The 9,081-nt window shown below is 40.5% G+C and overlaps 1 long non-coding RNA gene across 1 annotated transcript; it reads right to left on the bottom strand.

The window, feature by feature from the left end:
* Window positions 1-5,608: 5,608 nt before the first annotated feature.
* Window positions 5,609-7,367, bottom strand: LOC144615667 (uncharacterized). The gene is made up of 2 exons (XR_013554073.2): window positions 6,806-7,367; window positions 5,609-6,072 (listed from the first exon to the last, which is right to left on the bottom strand). It is a non-coding gene; the product is annotated as an uncharacterized LOC144615667 (long non-coding RNA).
* Between the last annotated feature and the right edge of the window lie 1,714 nt (window positions 7,368-9,081).

The raw sequence follows: 9,081 nt of genomic DNA, 5'->3' as shown, positions 1-9,081 counted from the left end.
CAAATGTATTATTCCTTCTGAATTTTGTTTTCTTAATTGCATGTTTACATAATTTGCCGTATTTTTATTGCTTTTTAGTATTTTTTTTCAGTATCCATATTCAATTCTGTGATCTACTAGGACTTTGAGGCTTGATGAAGACTATAAGCATTCTTTAAATAAAAAATGATTAACTAGCATTCATACCCAATTTGTGAGCTAGTAGCCACCTTACTCTTTTTGTTAAAGACAGCATTTATAAAACATGACCTTATCCAAGCTGTATCCCATGATTGTAGTGTTATTGGTAGGGACAAGTCATTATTAGTTATTGAGGAGGTAATGTAAGGTAAGTTTCTGTTTCTATACATTTTCTAGAACTTCAGATTTGATATTATATTTTGATAATGTGTAAGACATTAGTTCAACATGAAATTGAGGTGGCACAAAAAAATTTTGGGGGTGAAAGTAATTTTGACACATCAAAAAAGTTTATGTAATTATATTCATAGGTATGCTCAAAGGTATGGGTTTGTCCAAATGGTCACAGGTCTGTTCCCAAAACAAACAAACCAAAGAAACAAACCAAAGAACTTGAGATCCTCTAAAGATACTATGATGTATGAGTCATCTTGGACTATTATAACAAAATACCATAGACTGACTGGTTTAATCAACCGAAATCCATTGTCTTACGGTTTTGGAGGCTACAAATCCAATATCAAGGTGATGGCAAATTTGGTTTTTTGGCCTGTGACCTCTTCTGACTTTCAGAGGGCCACCTTCTCACTATGTCTTCACATGGCCTCTTCTCTGCTCTTGTTGACAAGGAGAGACAGAGCGTTCTCTTCTTAAAAGGACACTCACTAGACCTAGTGGATTAGGGCCCACCCTTACGACTTCAACTAGCCTTAATTATCTCCTTGAAGACCCCAGCTCCAAATACAGTCACATTGGGTGCTAGAGCTTCAACATAGGAACTTGGGGGAGACACAATTCAGTCCGTAACAGATATTTACAGGTTTTGTTAAACTAGTTTATAATATACAAGGGAAAGAGAAGACTCTGAGGTATTGGATTTGTAATAAGTAAACTTCTACAATATCCATGAGGAATTGTTATCAAAAGAAGTGGATTAGTACAATAATCAAACCTGTTTCCCACCATTCACAGTTCATTTCAACAAGTGAGAACTCTATATAACTCCTGGTGACAGTGTTCTATGGCATTTTCTCTTGTTCCTCAAGAAAAATGCAATGCACTGGACAGATTTAGGCAAGAATGTGCACTTTATTTTAAAATTTATAATGTATGTAAGCCTATATCAGGGCTTTTGAAAAGTAACTTAAATCCTTGTGTCAGAGTAAATATAGCAAGTGCCAGTTTCAATTCTTTTTTTCTTTCTCATAATTTCTTATGAATCCACAGGTTAGAACAAAGCTACTTAAAATGTAGGCTCCAGGAGCCATCCGCCACTCCCATTGTCAGATTCTGTTGGGTCAGCTCCAAAATTCGGCTGCAAGAGAATGTACCCCTGTAAGAGCATCCTAGCAGATGGTCATTTTGATGGTTTCCCACATTATTCTGTAAAGTGAATGTATTGTGACCATCTGAGAAAGTGCCCACTGAGAAAGTGATTTTTTTCTTTCCTTTTTGTTTTTGAATGTCTATTTACCTGAAACATCTATTCATGAAAATGACTTTATAGGGAAATTGTGACATCCCTTAAGGCAATCCCATCACATTATCTGTAGTGTAGCCACACTACAAGCAGAAGGATATATGTTGCCTAATAGAGTTTCTGATGTAGAGAAGATTGTATTAATATATCTCTATTTTCAGGATAATGTTCTTTCTTTCATTCATGACTATAATATAATGTTAGTTTTGAAAATAGGTATCCCCTTTCTTCATACAGATTATAGTATTTTTTAGGTTAAGTGTGTAGGCTTTCTATGCTGACTGGAGCTAAAGTGGTTTAATGTGTCTGTGTGTTTTTGTGTGTTTGGATGTGTAATTCATCTTTGAATTCTTGTTCTTGTTTGCCTGGATCATGTTAAATATGAATATACACCAGTGGGTACAGTTTAGTTCTAGACATAAACATTTTCTTTAAGTATTCTAAAGGTTCATTTTAATGCACTGTTTTCTTCCTTCTTTCAGAATTAATATGAAATCATAATATTCAATGCCATGAAGTTGAAATACATGCTATGATGAGCAAATTGTAATGAGGGAACAGACAGTGGTCAGCAAGGTTAGGAAAGGCTTTCTTGGGCAAAAGTGTTTTTCCTGCTACCTGAACTAAGAGGAGTAAATAATTAAGCAAGAATATGGTAAGCAGAACCCAGAATTTGTAGCAAATGCTCAGCCACTATTTAGTCTTTGGAGCTTTTTCTGAATAATTGGAAAAGACAACGCGGAAATTTGAGCAGGGAATTACTTCATCTTATTTACATATTTAAGTAAACACTTTGATTGCTCAGAGATGAACAAAGGGTATCAAGAATCGATGCAGGGAGACCATTTAGAAAGCCATTATGTCTATCTGGGTGATAGACGATAGAAATTAATCCAGAGAGGAGAGGTTGAGGGGGAGAAATCATTGGTTTTTAGAAATATTTAGGAGATGAAGTTGATAAGACATGGTGATTGATGGGATAGAGGAAGTGAAGAAGAAGCTGATATTAAGGGTGATTCTATTTTGAGTATAATCTCTCATCAGATTTGGGCATAGAGATCATAGATTTAATTTTCAGTGCATGGGGTTTGAGATACTTGTAAGACAGCTAAGTGTTGGATGTCAAATTAAAGGTTGAATGGAACTAGAGCACAGACAGAAATAGTCCAGACTGTGTAAGTATAATATATAAAGATTTGTGAGTGAGATCTCCTACAAAGATAATATAAACGGCTAAAAAAATGTTATAAAACTAGTTCAGTTTACACAGAAGAGAGATTATACTTGTTTCTCATAGTTCCAGTGTAAATTAGTATCAATAGGTATAAATTGCAGATAAATTAATCTCACACAAACATAAAAAAGATGTTTTAAACCTTCATGGCTCTAGGAGTAAGAAATTGGCTTTGGAGGTGGTAATTCCTCATTGACATCTGTGATAGATCAAAGCCTAGACAACTAGAAAGTTTTAGACATTGAAGAGTCTTTTTTAAACCTGAGTTGTAAAATCAAAAGACCTAAAATATTTCTACTTTATTGTTTGTAACTTGTTACGATGAACATGGGTTCTTTAATTATTTAAAAGAATACTATTGATGATTAAAGAACATGAAAATGAGTGGAAGATATGAGAAATTTTTAAATGATAATATGCCATCCATAGTTACAAAGCTAACATTACCATGCTTTAAAAAATCCCTATTTAAAACAGACATTTGATGTTTCCGTGAATCCTAAGGTTGGTCATCATACTTAGAGAAATGGAGAAATTATTCCATGTTGCACTTAAACTTTATGGAGCATTTTGCAGTATGGTTCACTAGTTTCACATTTTATGTCTATCATAGTAATTGTCCTCCCACAAAGATATGGTTAAAAAAAATAGAGCAATGGGAATAAGTCTGTAGATAAGTTTTAAAAGCCACTGTGGGCATCACTTAACCCAACAAGCTGGGTATTTGGTTCTTCCCCTATGAATTACTCATGCCCAGAGGAGTGCTGGATCATTTACTGCATTTCTTGCAAAATGCTGCCTGGGGAATCATTGCACATTTGTGACCAGAGGAGTAAATATGTGAGAGCCTTGGTTTTTTAAATGTTGTCTGCCTATGCATAACTGTTTTATTGTCTAAAGAATGCTAGAGATAGAAAATGCAGAGGTTCTATTCAACTTCATACCTCCTCAGCTATTTTGAATGTTATGACTACAGAATAACACATGACATTGTGAGCAGTAGAAAGACTACAATTATTGGCTTACACTCTAAAACACTTTAAAACTTGGTTCTTGTCAATCCATACTTTTAAACAGCTATTTTAAAATCTTGCTAATTGTTGGTATATCTTTAAACAGCTGTTTTAAAATCTTGGTTATTTTGGGGGCACCTGGGTGGCTCAGTAGGTTAAGCATCTAACTCTTGGTTTGGGCTCAGGTCATGATCTCACAGTCGTGAGACTGAGCCCCATGCTATGCTCAGCTCTGACAGCCTGGAGCCTGCTTAGGATTCTCTCTATCCCTCCCTCTTCCCCTCTCTCAAAAGAAATACACATTAAAAAAGAAAAAAAAATCTTGGTTATTTTCAAAGAGAAAGAATGAGCCCAACTCATGAGAAATGGTGGGGCAGATAGTAGGGTGTCCTGTAACATTTTCCAAATCTGCTTTCTTTTGTAGGATACAACATTTACTGAGAATGCTAATTTCAAACTTTGTGCTAGGGCAGTATTGTCCAATAAAATTGTAATGGGAAACGGAAATGTGAATCTCATATGTAATTTAAAAATTTTTATAGCCAGACTACTATACTATATACACTATAAAATATTTCAATGTTGTATTTTAGCAAATATATAAAACTATTACTATGTCAACATCAAACCATTATAAAAATTAATGAGATATTTTACCTTTTTTTGTACTAGGACCTAAATACCTGCTTTATATTTTAAACTTACAGCACATCTCAGTTCAGAGTAGTGACACATTTCAAGAGCTCAATAACTATACATGACTGGTGGCTGTTAAATGACATGCAGAGAGTTCTAGGTTCTCAAACATGACCTATTCCTAACTTCTGATTATGCCAATAGATATGTGGAAGTTGAGAGACAAGAGTAAGGGATTGGGTTTGAATTCTAAATTCTAACAATATACCAAAATCAAAAGGAGTGGTTGGTTAATAGCTAAGAATGTAAAACCCATCATTGGTTACATATGAAATCAATAAATGATTTTTTTTGTGTGTGAACAAGACAGAGTGTAATGGTAGATAATAACTGACAAGTTTTTCAGCTTTGCAGGTAAATTCTAAGTTTGAAATAAGAGTTATTCCTATTGATAGTGAAAGAAGCAAGCAGAACTCTTAATCACCCATGGTAGATGTGGGGTCAGAATGGTATGTAGATCTAAGGGAAATTAGTTAGAAGTAAGAAGTCTCAAAAATTAGCCAAAAAATATCCTTAGGAGTTTGGATCGCACCTTCATTTAATTTTCTCCAGTTCCCAGGAGAAACTAGAGACAATTGGTCCACCTTTGAGAGCTTATTAAAAACTAATTCAGATGAGTTAAATGAGTCAGTTATAATATTGCCTGAGGATTCCAGAAGAAAAATAAAATTTAAAAAAATGTTGATTTTCCCTATCTTTTAGTTGTAAACACCACTCAAAATCACCTAATCTTTGTAAAAGAAAATTCTACATATCACAGTAAGACTTCCCAGAAAAAACAAGTTTTTTGTTTGTTTGTTTGTTTTCCTGGTATATGTTATGTAAGTATTTGTTTATGGCATTTCTTTGTCATCTTATGTTAGTGGTTCTGATTATTGTCTTCATGTCTATGATCAGCAGCAGGAAAAAGTCAAACCTTAAAATAAGGTCTTCCCAAATATAGAGTTAAGATGTTAAGAATTAACACACATGTATTTTCTCAAGGAGATAATCTGGTAACTGCTCTCTTTGGAAATATGATTTAATGTTTCACGATACAGACAGAGAGTACAATCTTATTTGTAGCAAGTAATCTGTGAGTATATTTTATTTTCTGTCCTACTAAATTACCTCTAACAGCCAGACGTTCTGGAAGAACAATTAGGTCTAATGAGTGATTCTTCAAAATTTCACCAAGAGAGAACACTGAATTTCTTTTCAGGGCTAAATAAAGCTTCAGTGTAACCAAGTATTTCCTAGCATCACGAGATTTATGCAGTTACTTTTTAAATTAAGAATCTTATACCTAGAGGGGCACTTGGGTGGCTCAGTTGGTTAAGCATTGGACTTCAGCTCAGGTCATGATCTCGCGGTCCATGAGTTCAAGCCCTGTGTAGGGCTGTGTGCTGACAGCTCAGAGCCTGGAGCCTACTTTGGATTCTGTGTCTCCCTCTCTGTGCACTTCCCCTGTTTGCGTCATGTGTCTCTCTCTGTCAAAAATAAATAAACATCAACAATTTTTTTTAGAAAAGAATCTCATACATAAAGAAGCACAAGAATTATATACCATTCTTTTAACAATGTAGCTTCTTATATCTTTTGAATCTGTTTTAAATTCCATCAGTAGTGACCACCAATTTGTTCAGCTCTTTTAGATACTGTAGTGGATGTGTGAGGCTTTTTCTACATATGTGGCTTCTCTGGTGTAAACAAGTCTATTTGACATCTTCTTCAGAAGGTAATGTCTATCTGTAGCATATGAGCATTCTGTAAAAATAAATCTCACTGCAGTTTAATGAAATTGTTATACAATAATGTAAGTTTTCTGAACTATAATATGAAACATTAAAGGGGTTTTCTTCTTCTTCCTTCTTTTTATAGTATACTAGAAATCTTATTTGGCCTGAGAAAATAGGACAACTAATATTTAGTAATCTTTTTAAAGTTTATCTCCTGTTAACATGTAACACCTTTCCTGGCCACTAGGGTCTTGGAACTCTTCTCTAGTTACTTCCCTCCATAACACTGCCCAACTTCAAGGACAAATTTCTAGATCATTGTCTGCATCTCACTATCTTTTATAATTGTTTGTTTTCCAAATCTTAAAACCCTTTATCTGAAACCATCTATCTTTCCAACCTCAGTGGCACGGCCATTGAGCCTAGCTGCCATCCCCCACCGCACCCCACCCTTACATCTCCACCTGCCTCCTCCATTCCCTACCTCCAGTGACCTAGAAATTGAGCTCCTTTAATGGGTCATTCTGTAGCAGGCTTTGTTTTCCTGTTTATGCGGCCTGGACACAGTCATCGCTCATTTCAAATGTGCTCGCTTAAGACTTTTTATTCTTTTGTTCCTCTTCACCTTTCACCACAGAAAACTTGCCATTGATAACAGGGATTGGTCCAAGAATTTTATGTGTCTCCTTGTCATCTCAGATGCTTAGGACTTCTACAGAAACATGACATAGCTATACTGATCAGGTCCATTAGGGTTATGAGTGTAGAATCTTCTGCCTTAACTGCATTCTCTCTCTCTCTCTTTTTGTTTTGTTTTGTTGTGTTTAGGTTTTTTGTTTGTTTGTTTGTTGGCTTTTTGGGGTTTTTGGTTTTCCCAAGGCATTTCTTTGGGCAGACCTAGGGACAGGGAAGCTCTTTTGATGCTACTTTTTTTCTCTTTCAGGACTTGAAACAAGTGTGAAGAGGCTCTCTGGTGAGATCGTGGAGTTGAAGCAGCATCTGGAGCACTATGACAAGGTCCGGGAGCTGACCCAGATGCTGCGGGAGAGCCACAGGTGCCTGTCCGGGGCAGCGGGGGTGGGCAGGGGGAAGCAGGGCCAGCCCCAGTGACAGCAGGGTACGCAGAGGAGTCGCCTGGTGGCTTCGCAGCATGCAGGCCCTGTGCCACACGCGTCACGCGTCTCCGGTTGACTTACAACTCCCCTGAGCTCCCCTTTCTTCAGGAAAAGCAAGTCCCTTCTTGCTGCTGCATCTGTGAGGGGCAGGTGAGAGCTGCTGAGAGACTCTGGGCTGTCTTGGTCCACCCTGCGTGGTTCCTGTCAGTTCTCCTAGCGCGCGGGGCCTCCCCCTTTACTCCCAGCTGTGTGCTGGGTGGTGAGAAGGGAGCAGGCAGTGTGGGGGCTGTCCAGGTGGAGCCTCAGTTTCTATCCAGAGAATCGTGTGCTGGGAAGCAGGTGCAGGGAGGAGGCATGCCGCCCACTGGGTGGTGTGAGGTGTACTTTGTGGAGGTGCAGAGCATGAGCCCAACTCACTCCTACTCCCCCACTTTGGGCTGAGTCCCACACACCTCCCCCAGGCTCGAGTGCAGCACGGCCCTAGGTGGAGCCAGGCTGTGACGCTGGGGGGTCAGCAGGCCTACCCCAGGCACGAGGTACAGAGGGGAAGGGGCTCCTGGGAGATGAGCTGGAGCATAGATGGAGCAGCGGAAGGGAGCAAAAGGTAGCTGTCATGGGTGTAGGGGGGGGATAGGTGAGGCAGGATGGCTCCCAGAACCCGATGGGCCCCCATCTGCAGTACTGTGGGCTCCGTGTGGACTGGGCTGCCGTGCAGTGGGTGGAGGTGGGGGGCAGTGGTGGTCCACACTGACTTCATCCACTCTGGGCCTTAGCCTGGCCGGAGCAGATGGCTGGTGCCTGCACAGGAGGTCTGTCTTCGGGGGCATGCGTCTGTGGGAAGACGGCCCCGCTCCCATCTATCCCTGGTCGCTGCCGACTGGAGGGCGAGGGCACTTCGCAGATGGCCGAGTGGGCAGTACAGGGCCGCTTCTTCCCTGAAGTCCTTCCAAAGGCAACCGTGGTCAACACTGTAAAACCAGGACTCTTCAGTTACGCAGTCACTATTGTCAGAATTATTCAGGGAGCCCCTTTACATTGGACCGGGAGATAGAAATATGTCAGTCTTTGGATCTGTTCCAGAATGAGAACATTGTTCTGCTAGCTGGGAAGATGATGATGGTTTTTTCAGAAAACAGGTGTGGCTGGAGTAGCGAGGCACCCCTCCGTCATCCGTTGCCTTCACCCGTCCGTCTGGGTGCTGAGCCTGCACGTGGCCTGGTGGCCGAGGGCTCGGGTCACGCGTAGCCTCACGCCATCTGGAGGCCAGGGGTGGATGGCAGGAGCCGGAGCCGGTGGGAGACGGGAGGGTGTTGGCTGCGGGGACGGTGTGGACGGGGAGGGCCCCGGCCAGGTGAGGGAGGATGCTGCTGGAGAGGAGGCGGCAGGTGGTCCTCAGGAGTCGCTCCCCCGAGCCCTCCTCCAGCTCCCTGGTCAGCACCAAGGAGGAACAACACCTCCTGCAGGAACTGAGCCAGGCACGCGCGCAACACAAGGCCCAGGTGGAGCAGCTGCACTGGAGCTACAAGGAGCTCAAGAAGATGCTGGGCCTGTTTCCGCGCGGCGGCTGCTAGGCCGCGTCTGGGTCGCCTCCACGCACCTAGTAAACCGCGGAAGCTCTTTTCTACCTGGTACGATTGTGGGGCAG

Source organism: Panthera onca, chromosome A2, assembly GCF_046562875.1.
Source record: "Panthera onca isolate mPanOnc1 chromosome A2, mPanOnc1 haplotype 2, whole genome shotgun sequence".
Classification (NCBI taxonomy): domain Eukaryota; kingdom Metazoa; phylum Chordata; class Mammalia; order Carnivora; family Felidae; genus Panthera; species Panthera onca.
This window is presented reverse-complemented; position numbering and strand designations above follow the sequence as displayed.